Source organism: Mobula hypostoma, chromosome 7 (genome assembly GCF_963921235.1).
Source record: "Mobula hypostoma chromosome 7, sMobHyp1.1, whole genome shotgun sequence".
Classification (NCBI taxonomy): domain Eukaryota; kingdom Metazoa; phylum Chordata; class Chondrichthyes; order Myliobatiformes; family Myliobatidae; genus Mobula; species Mobula hypostoma.
In genome coordinates, this window is record NC_086103.1 from 132,702,402 (window position 1) to 132,716,567 (window position 14,166).

Below are 14,166 nucleotides of genomic sequence, written 5' to 3' on the forward strand. Positions count from 1 at the left end.
ACCGTTTCTGATCCTCTCCCCACCGATGCTGACTAACCTGATGAGTAATTCCAGCATTTTCAGTTTTATCCCCCCTAAAGATGGATATTTCTTCTGCCAACTTAGTTAAAAGGCAAAGTTTATCCAGGAAATCGGGAAGACCTTTCTTCCTCTCCTTTGTATAATAGATGTCATTATTAATATCACACTGATGATAGAAGTATGCGAGTTTAATTGCATGGTTTCCAGTAGATCCCACTTCAGTAATGGTTGTTGACAATTTCTCAGTGTCCCAAGATTCCAATAAATCTCTAATGTCCTAGTTTGCATGGTGTCACAAGTGCTGTAATCATATATACTATAGAAAACAGTGTTTCTAATGATTTAAGCTTTCAACACAACGTATTACCATTTCTAAGCAGCCAAAAATACCTAGTTGTCGCACAGATTGAACTTAAATAATGGATAGCTTTAGCATTGTGCTAAAGGTAGGATTTTGACCAGTGTGAACTTTGGTTTAGAAGAGGAAAGAAGTCCTGTTTTGAGTCTTCAATATTTGCCCTGGTTCATGTCAGCCTCAGGCAGTGCTTATTTGAAATTCGGTGTGGTGCTTTGAACAAATTGATTTGTTTCCTTCAAATAAAAACCAAGTTTCTTTCCTCCCACACTTACAGTTCAAACTGTTGAGTTCCTTCAGCAGATTGTTCTTCCAGATTCAAGTTTCTTTTATCTCTGATGAAACTAATGGATGTTTCCGGAAATCTGAGCTGGATCCATTCTGTTTGTAATTTCTAGAAGTCTATATGGTCTATCCAGCAGCTACAATTAAGTAGCATGATCAATTAATGACTTGAAATTGACATGGAAATAGATGGAACAGTATTTTTTTCCTGATCCACAACATTTCTGTCAATAGGTGGAAGTTGTGTTTATGAACAATCTTCTTACTATTCTCCTTCACCTTTTCAAGATTTGCTTGAGAGTTGCTGACAGCAAAGAAGATAATTCTTCACTTGAGCAAACTGCTTGTAAAAGCATGACGATGCTAGCAGCTCTGCGCCATTATTCTGATGAGGCCTGAAGGCCAGTTTTATGATGAGCTTGGGCTTTTTGTCTTCGAGGGGACACTTGAACACTAGCCCAAGTTAATTTATTGGCCATGGTGTTAGAAATTGATGGAGTAATCTGACAAAGATTGCAAATGTTCCTGGTAGGATATTCCCAGAGAGAAAACGTGCCCTTAAAAAGGATGTGTCAAGGCACTCACCAGGTGCAAAAATCAATCAGGTTAACTGTCGCATATATCCTCTTTGCACCTCAAATTCCACATCCTTTTTGGATGCTAATTTTTACAAAAAAAATATTGTTTCTTTAAGTATATAAAATTAGGACAAGCAGTAAGAAACAGTCCAAGGTTTCATGAGGTAAAATAACAAAAATTATGCAATAAAAAAATACACGTATTAACATTTTGGGCAAAAAAATCACTTTCCACTTTATTTTTTGTATTTATTTCACTGAATGATGTTGTTTTCATGAAATGAAAGTTTGGATATAATGAAATGAGGTATTTATCAATTGGTCCAAGTTCAAAATATATTTCTTATCAAATTGCATTTACGCCACCATATGCAACACTGAGATTTGTTTTCTTGTCGGCATTCACAGTAAATAGAAAGAAGCACTGAGAAGAAAGAAATGATAACATCGAGGAATTTAAAGTTGCTAACTCTCTCTATTTCTGATCTCCCAATGAGGACTGACTCATGGACCTCTGGATTCCTCCTCCCATAATCAATAATCAACTCATTAGTCTTGCTGACATTGAGTAAGAAGTTGTTGATGTGGCCCCACTCAGTCAGATTTTCTATCTCCCTCCTATATGCTGATTCGTCATCACTTTTGATTTAGCCTACGACTAGTGTCATCAGCAAACTTATGCATGGCATTGGAGCTCTGCTTAGCTTTACAGTGCAGAAGGCTAAACACACAGCCTTGCGGTGCTGATGGTGATTGTAGAGGAAATGTTGCTGCAAATCCATTCTGATGGGGTCTGCAAGTGAGGAAATCGAGGATCCAGTTGCACAAGGATATATTGAGGCCAAGGTCTTGGAGCTTACTGATTGGTTTTGAGAGGATGATGGCATTGAATTGTCAATGAAGTGCATCCTGATGTATGCATCTTCACTGTCCAGGTGTTCCAGGTTCGAGTGAAGAGCCAATGAAATAGCATGAGCTGTCGACCTGTTGTGACAGTAGGCAATTTGGAATGGATCCAAGTTGCTCCTCATGCAGTAGTTGATATGTTGCATCACCACCTTCTCAAAACTCTTCATCGCGTTGGTTGTAGGTGCTATAGGATGATAATCACTGAGGCAGGCTGCCACATTCTTCTTGGGCACCTGTATAACTGAAGCCTGCTAGAGGCAAAAGGGTACCTCAGACCACCAGTTGATCAGCATAAGTCTTTAGTATTCAGCCAAGTACCCCATATGGGCAGGATGCTTTCTGTGTGTATCCTGAATTATGTTCTCCCATCGGCCTCAGTGACTGAAATGACAGGGTCATTGGGGGCTGTGGGAGGTTGTGAAGATACCTCCATGTTTTGACAACAAAGCTGAGTAAAAAAGGCATTGAGCTCAATTGGGAGCAAAACCTTTTGCCACCTATGTCACTTGGCTTCACATTAAAGGTAGTGATAATATACAAGCCCTGCTACAGCTGCCGAGCATTCTTCAGCAAATAAAGTTTGGTCAGGGATTGCCATTTTGCATGCAATGTTCTACCTCAACCTCTTGTATTTGGTGAAATCAAGCACAGCAATCATATTGATCTAAGTACAGACGCTACCAGGATGGAACAGATGAGTTGATATCATCTAAATGAAACGAAATACAAAATGTGGTGGATTGACAGGAGTATGACACGAGATCCCACAAAAATCACTCAGGTCATTGCTACCCAGCAGCTTCCCTCCACTCTCTTCCAAATTAAAAATGCTGCTGTATTGGCAAGGACAATACGGGGAGGCTGAGTTGAGTGAATTGCATCATGAAGTATATTAGGCATCACACCCACGGAGGATCTGAGTCCAGAGCCTTAAAATCACTGCCTCCTGGCTTTTAAGTACAGCGCACCAGTCAGGTGCTTTGCCAGTAAATTGCCCAAATGTCAGTTTGGTGTCCTTGAATAATAGATTCCTCCAAAGCTTTCAAAGTGGAAACAGCCTACAAGAAGTTCTCTTTTGCAAATAATATTAATAATGCCATATACGGTAAGCCCAAAACAAAATACAAGTGTTAATGTTTTGAAACTCCAAAGCAAAAAAAAAATTGAAAACAAACCTAGGGAGCTTGGAATGTGAGTCTAACTTTTTTTTACTTTAAGTGAGTCATGCACATATGACATAGTAACATGATGATGTATTCTATTTACATACTTTTACATATAACCTGCAATGCATTATGTATACAACAAAGAATCCTTAATCAAACAATACATTTATAATATTACTCAAATATTACTGATATATTAAATTCAAAGCACTGCTCTTTCAATAGCTGTAAACTTCAACTCAATCTAGAATGTATCTCAATTTACATACATATACATACACATACTCACACGCATTATTTTGGAGGATTTCTTACTCTTGTGAGATAACATTTTTTCCTAATAACGGGGACATCACTCTGTTTGGCAGGAGTGATTTGTGGCTGTGAAACAATGTCAGGTTCTGGGGCTTCCTCTGTGATGGTTGTAGGAGTTGCCTCTGGGAATGCAGGAAGTTGTCCTGACAGATTCGGACACCTTTCTTCTCAATGTGTTGACATCCTGAACAGTGCATGGCAAGCTTGACTGGCCAATGTGGGTCATAATGTGTGAGTACAGTGTCTGATATCACCATTTCCTTCACCTTTTGGAAAGCCACCTCACACTGCTTTGTCCATTGCCATTTCTTCCTGATCTGCAGTGATGAGTTCAAGGGGTTGAGCACAGTGGTCAGGTTTGGCAGGAACCTGTTATAGTAGGTGCCAATTCTTAAAAAGGACCACAACTATGACACTTCCATTCACCGTGGAGCATCTACCATCGCTTGAATTTTTTCAGCACACTTGTGTAATTCTTGTGTGTCCATAGTGTGACCACAGTAAGAATTCACATTTGTTGTGTCATGCTTTGAGCCCATAATCTTATAATCTTTTAACACTGTCCTGTGATTTTGGGGATGCTCCTTGTTATTCTTACTGGTAACAATGATGTCATCCAGGTAACACTGAGTGCCGGACAGTCTTGCAGCAATTGGTCTATAGTTTTCTGCCAGAGTACAGGTGCAGATATGACTCCAAAAATAAGGCTATTTCAGCAATAAAGCCCTTAGTGAGTATTTATGGTGAGAAACACTTTGGACTCTTCTTCCATTTCCATCTGTGGGTAGGCCTTAGCTAAGTCCACTTTGCTGAAGAGATTTTCTTCAGAAAGGTTTGCAGAGATATACTCTATCCTGGGCAAAGGGTATTGATCTACTTTCAATACAGGGATGATGGTGACCTTAAAATCTCACACAGATCTTGACAGACTCATTATTTTTGGCTACTGGACCACTTATGTTGCCTATGGGCTTCATTCAATTTTGGAAAGTATTCCTTTGGCCTCAATGCCCACTGGATACTTTATCACAGATGATATAAGAAACCTGGCGAACTTTGCAAAACTTGAGTGTGGCATTTTCATTTAACACTATTATACCTTTGATATATTTGAGTTTTCCAATGCCATCCTTGAACACTGCTGAGGCATCATCCAGTACCTTTCTGAATTCGCTTTCAGTTGACTTTATTACAAGTGATGTGGCATGCAAATGGTGAATGGATCTCCAATCAAGTTGTAATTGTCTCAGCCACTCACATCCCCACAATATTGGCCCTCCTGTTTTTACCACATACTAGCCCAATGTGGCTTGTAAGTTGTTGTATTTCACTGTTACAAATGTCATTCCCACAGGAGTTATAATTTCTGCAGTATAAGTTCTTAGCTGTATGTCTGCAGGCTTTAGTTCAGTGTATCTGAAATGCCATTCACTCTCACTTTGTGGAATGCCTGAAATAACCAAGCCAGTGTCCAATTCAATTTTAATTATTTTGCCATTCAATTCTGGTGTAAGCCATTTTGCTAGTCTATTGTTAGTTTTCACATGTAAATCTCAAGGCCGCCAGTCCGGTATCACTCCCATCATTACAAGATGTTTGATCAACAGCATGCAGATTAGTACTCTTTTTGAAACTGCAACTTGACTTTTTATCTTTATCTCTTCCCTGTGCAGTCCATTTATTTTTGTCTGCCTGATATGCACAGTGTGTGTGTCCTACTTTGTCTAACTTTCTGCAGTGTTCACCTTTAAATCTCTATTGGTCTAGTGTATGTGAGCCCCTGCCCTGCCAACACAACTTGTTCAGCCAGCTCTGTTTCTGATAGACACTGCAATTTTGTTCATGTTTACTTTCATTTCTGACTGCAACTCAGTTGCAACTCTGTCTGCTGTTTTCATTGATACAGCTATTCAACTGTTCTTTTAAATGTAAGTTCTGCTTCAGTTAGGAGCTGTTTTTGAATGCTTTCTTGTAAAATTTCACAAACTAAATGATCTCAGTGCATCATTAAGCCCATTACTGAACTCATAATCTCTTCAAATCAGCCACCTACATTGAAATGGACTCCCTTTCTTTTTGACTCTGCTTATGAAACATAAAGTGTTTTGCAAGTAACAATGGTTTCAGTTCTAATTATTCTTGCATTATTTTCATGGTATTAGCAAAGCTCATTTCAGCTGTTTTTTTGTTGGAGCAGTTAAATTTCTAAGCAAACTGTATGCCTTTAAATCCATTGCACTCAGCAAAATGGCACTCACATCTCATTTGCTGTTTCATTTGCTTCAAAACACTCCAATGATTAGAAGAGAATGGACATCATTCTGCCTTGAGCAACATTATAGAACTGCCATTCTAAAGCACCACTCCAATGAAGTGCTCAACTGAAAAGACATCCATATTCATGGAATTATGCTGCGTGTTCTATAAATGACCAATAATTAGGATTAAGTCTCTACCAGCAGCAGTGGGATGAAAGTTGGTGCAGAAGTTGCAAGGAATAGGCACCCAGAGCTTACTTTCTGACAAGTAATCTGAGATCAAATAATGATAATATTATTTCAGTCTGTTTAAATGGCTATTAATAAATATTAAATCATTTCCACATTTTTCATACTGATATATAGGTTCATGCTAGGACGCTACATATACATCATTATGAAAAATGTGGAAATACTTTAGTACCTGCTTGGGTTCTTTAGGAGGTTGTGTTTTATTCATATTCAATATCATTGTCTATGTCAGACCAATAAATAAATGATTTAGCAGTTGGCTTCATATGCTCTGTACCCAGGTAGAAGTATTCCACAATTTTACTCTGCAAATCACTTCGTATCACTTGACTATGTCCCCATTTTAGCAATTTTAGTTGGTAAATAACTCTTAAATCTTCAATAAAGTTATTTCAGGTTGAGACTTTTATCTAAATCAGTTAATTCACTAAATACGTGTCCATACACCTCTCGTAGAAATGGGCCTTTCTGTGAAACCATTGTTATGACATGGAATTCATCTTCTATTGCCTACTGTGCTAAAATAAGCATGCTATGTCCACAGCGGTTTCTCCAAAAGATAGTTTTAACAAGTTGCTAGTTGCGTTCTGACAGTGGAATGGGCTTCCTTTGCATCATGAATATAGTAGACATACCCCAAAATGTCCGCCAAAGTCTTACAGTTGGTGCTACAAGAATGGGAAAACTATAACTTCAAATATAATTGCCAACAGCCCCTTCCCTTGAACAGATTTTTTTCACTTTTGGTCCATGTGTATAATATGCAAACAATAGTCTTTTATGGCCTTTGTCAATGATATGCTTTATCACAGTAACTTCACACTTGGAAGAATTGCAAGGATGTTTTAGCTGAAAATGCAGCAGAAAGGATTCACTACTGTTTCTTCTCCTGCAGAGGTGAATACTTTCTGTTGACGTTTTCCCCACCAGCACAATTTCTTTGTTTAATACTTGATAATGTTCTCTCAACATTATGACAAGGCTGGCAGAAATCTGCCATGGTATTATATCAAAATTGGTAATGACCAGAACTCAGTAATGTCCCAGGCTCTTATAAGACCTCAGTTATCTCTTTAATCACCTTCATCCTGTTTTCAAATCCTCATTGACCTAATTAAATCACTTCCTACTGCAGCAAGGCACATTTACATTTTTCCATTTTGACAGAATGTTCGTGACGTCCTCTGACCGCTTCCACAAAAGTGCTGGAGTTTCTACTACCCACGAGTAAAATGTCACAATGAATTCAGAGCCCGTTCTGTGTCTTAGACCATAAGACATACAATAGAAGCAAAATTAGGCCACTTAGGCACTGAATCTGCTCCACCATTGCCCATGTCTGATTTATTTTCCCTCTCAACCCCATTCTCCTGCTTTCTCCCCGTAACCTTTGACAACCCTACTAATCAAAAACAGACCAAACTCCGTTTTAATTATAGTCAATAACTTGGCCTCAAAAGCCATTTGTGGCAATGAATTCCACAGATTAACCACCCTCTGGCTAAAGAAATTCCTCCTCATTAACCATAGTCTTATCCATAGTTGTCTAGAATATTTTTTGATTTTAACATTTTAACCTGAATGTTAATTTGTTATGCAGGTGTAGTTTTATATTCTACATCAGAAAAGGAGCAGAAGTAGGTCAACTGGTCATGTCTGATTTGACAGAGGACTCTGCTCCTACCTCAATTACCAAAAAGGCCTTTTCCCGTTACACTTAATTTACCTATCTATCTAAAAGCATCTTAAATATATTCAAGTAGGTCCTTAAATATTCTTCTGGGCAGAGAATTCCACAGATTCAATACTCTTTGAGAAAAGCAGTTTCTTCTCATCTTCATCCTACATCTACTCCCCTGAATCTTGAGGCTATGTCCCCTAGTATATCTCACTTACCAGTGGAAACAACTTCCCCACACTATTCCTTTCATAATTTTGGATGTTTTGATAGATCCCCTCTCTTAGTTCTAAAGTCCAGAGCGTGCAGTTGAAGAGCAACACAATCTCCCTTCATTTTTGGAATCAACCCAGTGAACCTCTTCCTCACCACCTCTAAAGCGCATATGCCTTTACTCAGGTAAAAAGCTTTGATCTGCATACACTATTCCATGTGCATCCTCACTAGCACAAATTCAATCTTCCTAGCAATGAAGGCCAACATTTCATTTCTTTTCTTGTTGAACTCGAGGAATATGCCTCGTCTACCATCAGCTACATCAGTGAGTGTGTAGACAATGTTAGTACCTTAAGAATGGTCATCTCACAGCCCAATCACAAGCCCCAGCTGAACGTAGAGGTGTGCTCCTTACTTCAAGTCCAGTGACAACAACTGTCAGAGCAGCCAAGAGAAACCTCATCTTGGGCATCAGGGGGGCAAAGGCTATCTAAGCAAAAGAAAAAGTGGAACATCTGTACATCTGTCCAATAATGATTCCCGGTGTATGTGGCTAGACATCAAGGGCATTAAAGACTATGGAAGGAAAAATAACAGACTGTCCCAGAAGCACCTTCCTCTCTAATGCTCTAACAACTTGTATGCACACTTCAAGGCATGCAACACAACGCCAGCCATGAAAACTATACCCCTCCCAGGAGAGCAGCTATTGTCTTTAACTGCAGCAGACATGAGAAGAACTCTACAGAGAGTCAAGCCCAGCAAAGTAGCCCAGCCAGACAGCATCCCAAGTCGAGTACTCAGGGAGTGTGCATAGCAGCTCACTGACATCTTCATCACATCACTCATCCAGGGTGCTATCCCCATATGCTTCAAATCAGCCACCAACACCCCTAGGCCTGCATACTCCAAAGCACCTCAGACTCCTCAGAAAGGGGAGGTGACTTTGACCCTTCTTGTACACAGCCTCTGTGTTGGTGCTCCACCCAAGTCTGTCACCCAGGTGCACCCGCAGCTACTTCCAGGTCCTCACCACGTCCATGTCCTCACTGTTAATAGCAACAGGGAGCAGTGCAGGCTTAAGTCTTCCTCATCTTCTCTGTTTCACTGAACTTGAGCTGCAGATGATTCAGCTTGTCAAAATCTTCCACCAGGGCCCTGTATTCATCTTCCCATCCTCCCTTATGCAGCCAATTACTGCTGAGTCATCAGAGAATTTCTGCAGATGACATGATTCAGTATTGTATCTCAAATCTGAGATATACAGAGTAAGCAGGCAGGGAGCCAATACAGTCCCCTGTTGGGCCCCAGTGCTGCCTATAGCCATATCTGACACATAGCTCTGAAGCGACACAATCTGTGGCTGCCAGTCAGGTAGTCCATTATCCAGGATTCAATGCAAGTGCCAACCTGCTTTGAATGGGGCTTCTCCCCCAGCAATGAGGGCTGTATGGTATTGAAGGAACTTGAGAAATCCAAAAAAAATGATCCTCACAGATCTGCCATGCTTATCCAAATGGGAATAGGCTTTGTTCAGCAGGTAGATAACAGCATTGTGCAATGTGTCGAGGGATGGCAAACTCCTGAGGATTGAGGGCTGATCTGACTAGCCTCACCAGGGTCTTCATGATGTGTGAGGTCAGGGTCACTGAATGGTAGAGAGCATCCTGACAAGCTGCGTCATTGCTTGGAACAAAAACAGCACTGGAGTGGAGAGGAAGTTCTACAAAGGGTAGTCTAGACTGCCCAAAGATCACCAGCACCAGCCTACCTGACATTAAAGACTTATATAGAGAAAGGTGCTGGAAAAGGACCAGTAATATCATGAAAGATACTACCCATCCATCTCATGGACTGTTTGTCCCAATCCCTCCAGCGAGGAGGCTAAGTATCATCTACGCCAGGACCACCTAACTCAAAAGCAGTTACTTTCCCCAAGCAGTAAGACAGAGCAACACTTCCACCCACTAACTCCACCATTACTTTATTATTTTCTGTCAGTCACCTTATGTACAACCTAGCTTCATTTTTTGGACATAAATCAATCTATATATATAATCTATCTTATGTATGAATATTTATTATGTTTTATTATTATTATTATTAAGTTTTTTTATCTTTCATGTTCTTTTTGTGCTGCAGCAGAAACGGAGTAACAATATTTCACTTGTGTACACTGTTGCAACTGCAAACAAATCTTTTAAGATTTATGCACAAGTAGTCCCAAATCCCCCTGCATCAGAGCAAGCTGCATTCTTTCACCGATTAAATAATAATTCTGAGCTTCTATTTTTTCTTTTAAAGTTTGACCTCTTATTTACCAATATTGTACTCCATCTGCCAGACATTTGCCCACTCACTTAACCTATCAATATCTCTCTGCAGACTCTCTTCATCCTCTGCACGGTATGCCATTCCATTCAATTTAGTTCATATGATTATTAATCATTTGTAATTGGTAATTATCAAGTAACTTTGACTTTCACCCTCAGCATTAAAGTAGGAATAGGTAGAAGTCAGGTTCAGCTTTGCAGAATTTTTTATCCTACTAATTCTGTATACAAATCTTGAAAAATTAACAAATTATATTGTCTTTCATGTACCACTCTGTTAAATGTCACTTTTTAATCTCCAGAAAACCAGAAAGTTTTACTGCCTCCTAATACCACCATTGATGGGTGTCACTCAATTATTCTGTTACGATTTAGCCTCTGCTTGAACATCTATTGCTTTGGTTACTGTTTTTTTTTATTTAAGCAATTGGTTTGATACATGTATAGGTTTGGTGCCTTTTAATTTTCATGCATGAATCCTGAAAGATATTTCTCTAAGTGCAGATATCTTGCATATCTGTTCAAATACAAGATCCAGTATGTGTTGCATCTTGAATTGTATGAGTTCTTTGGTTACTCTACAGACGAATTATCCCATGGTGCACAATCCAAGAATGCAATGAGGTGGCAATGCTGCAGCAGATATGTTAGAATAACTTTCTATTTGTTAGTCTGAGTTGCAAGCTTGTAAATTTCCAAATTTCTAACTGTGCTGGGCTGAAATAGTTTTGATGCTTTTCTATTATTTTGTTGAATGAGACATTGATTGCCCCAGCAGGCACAAGTCATAGTTCTCCTTACAAGTGTGCAAGGCCACACTCTGAATATTTTTGCCCTCATCCTCCACATCAACACCATTGTGTAAACAAAGAACTATTCAATTTGTTCAATGTTAATTAGAAGAGTCCTACACTTTGTTATGGTAGATGGTTAAAAATTGGGCCGCCATTTATTAGTGCCTTCCACTTCAATAATTATGAGTTTTACTTCTCATCTGCAACAAACTGAGAAGGTTCTCTTTTTTTCACCAAGTGTTCCGACCCTATCTCAGACTTACCAAACTTAATCATAATCTTCTCAGATTTACCCTACTCAACATGGCATGGGAAAGGATTGGAAGGGCATGGGCCAAACGCAGGAAGATTGGATAAGCTTAGACATGCATCTTGGTAGGGCACAGGACCTGTCTCCATATTGTATGACTTATGGCACATGAAATTAAGGAAAATCCAAGGCATTCTGTAACTATGTTTCCTATAGTGGGAAGAGTCTAAGACCAGAGGACGCAGCCGCAGAAGAGAGGGGCATCCTTTTAGAATGGAGATGAAGAGGAATTTCTTTAGCCAGTGAGTGGTGAACCTGTGCAATTCTTTGCCACAGGCAGCTGTGGAGGCCAAGTCTTTATGTATATCTTAGGCAGAGGTTGATAGATTTTTGATTGGTCAAGGCATGAAGGGATACGGGGAAAAGGCAGAAGATTGGGGCTGAGAGGAAAATTGGATCAGCCATGATGAAATGGCTGAGCAGACTCGATGGGCTAAATGTCCTAATTCTGCTCCTATACTGTATCATAATATCTTATGATAAGTCAAAATAGTAACCATAGGTACAGTGTGTACATGGAGCCAAAAGATATGACAAGGTCTGAAAACAATGTCTTTCACTAAGGAGAAAGACAATCCAGCTGGAGATTTCACTTGCTGATAAAATTCTCAAGCACATTCACATTAGCAAGTGTAAAGATGGGAAAATTGCCAGGTTCTGATAAGAACATTCCCAGTTTGCTATGGGATTTAAGGGTTGGGTGTTATTGGAGCTCAGAGAACAATATTTGAATCTTCGTTAACCAGAACTGAACTCTGAAAGATACCAACAGGATAGCTCATGATCTTATAGGCCAGTTGGTTGAAAGTGTGAGGGAGGGAGATCATTGAAAATATTCTGAGGGGCAGTCACCTGGCAAGATTAATTAGGGAGAATCAGCATAGAGCTTACTGGAGATCCTGACTGACTAACTGAGCTTTTGGAAGAAGTATGTGATGAGAGCAGTGTGGTTGGTATAGTTTACATGGATTTCACTGAGGCCTTTTTATAATGCCTGGAAGGTAGGTGAAACTGGCACAATGGATCCAAAATTGACTTGGTAATAATTATGGTGAAATGTTGTTTTTCTGACTAGAAGCCTATGACCAGTGGTGTAACACAGAGATTAGTTCTGGAATCTTTGTCATCTGTTATGTATATTAATGAATTAATGACATAAACAGCACTGTAGGACATGTGATGAGTACATCTGTAGATAACACAAAAATTGGTGTTATTATTGACAGTGAGAAGGATAGTCTTAAGCTAATGAATGATATTGATCAGCTTGTAAATCAGGCAAAAGGATTACAGATGGATGTGTGAGGCAATGTATTTTGGGGTTCAGAAAATAATAATGCATATGTTGTAAATATTAGGGCACTAGGAAGTATTGAGAAACAAAGGGACCTTGTGTACAAGTCTAAAGGTCCCAAAAGAGGGTTTTGCAGATATATCGTATGATGAAAAAAGTGTACAAGATGCTTCTCTTCACTAGCCAGGGCAGATATATACAGTCAGTGCAGTAGAGTCTTGGTATATAACTTTATAAAACATTGGTTAGGCCACAGCTAGAATATTGTGTGCAGTTTCATATGCCAAACTAAAAGATGATGTGATTCTGCTAGAGAGAGTGCAAAAGAGCTGAGTGTTCAACATCATCACATCCTCAGTACTAATCAACAAGCTCCAAAACATGGGCCTCTGTACCTCGATCTGTAACTGGACCGTTGATTTCTTCATCAGGACACGGCAGTCAGCAGCAGATCAGAAGTAACACATTCTTACTGACAATCAACAGTGATGCACCTCAAGGATTCACTCTTAGCCCACTGCTCTACTCTCTCTGCACCCACTACTGTGTGGCTAGGCACACTACCGATAAATATGCTGATGACACAACTATTGTTGGCAGGATTTCAGATGGTGATGAAGAGGTATACAGCAGTGAGATAGTTCAGCTGGTTGAGTGTGTCAAAACAACAACCTTGCACTCAACGTCAGTAAGACCAAGGAATCAATATGGACTTCAGGAAGGGAAAATGGAGGGAACACACACCTGTCCTCATTGAGGGATCAGAAGCGGAAAGGGTGAGCAGTTTTAAGTTCCTGAGTGTCAATATCTCTGAAGATCTATCCTGGTCCCAACATATTGATCCAATTACAAAGAATGCATAAGCGTGGCTAGATTTCATTAGGAGATTGGGGAGCCTTGTTATATTACCAAGGACTCTCGCCGATTTCAATAGATTACCGTGGAGAGCATTCTAACTAGTGGCATCACTATCTGGTAAGGATAGGCCCTGCACAGGATCGGAAAAAGCTGCAGAAATTTGCAAACTCAGCCAGCACCATCATGGACACTAGCCTCCCCAGCATCCAAGACACTTTCAAAATGTGATATCTCAACAATACAGTATCCATAATTAACGTCCCCTGTCTCTCAGGATATGCCCTCTTCTCATTGCTACCATCAAGGAGGAGGTGCAGGAGCCTGGAAAAATACACCCAACATTTTAGGAGCAGCAACTTCACCACCACAATCAGATTTCTGAATGGACAATAAACCCGTGTACACTATCTCACTTTTTTCATTCTCTTTTTATACTACTATTTTAATTTAATTTATATGCATATAAATGTATTTCTTATTGCAATTTCTGTTTTTCATATTTAGTTTTACAATGTACTGCTGCCACAAAATAACAGATTTCACA

The 14,166-nt window shown here is 39.6% G+C and overlaps 1 protein-coding gene across 2 annotated transcripts in view; it reads left to right on the forward strand.

Annotated features, from left to right (window-relative positions):
- LOC134349540 (PC3-like endoprotease variant B) overlaps positions 1 to 14,166 on the forward strand; it is a 797,797-nt gene that overhangs the window by 504,625 nt on the left and 279,006 nt on the right. The window lies entirely within an intron of this gene.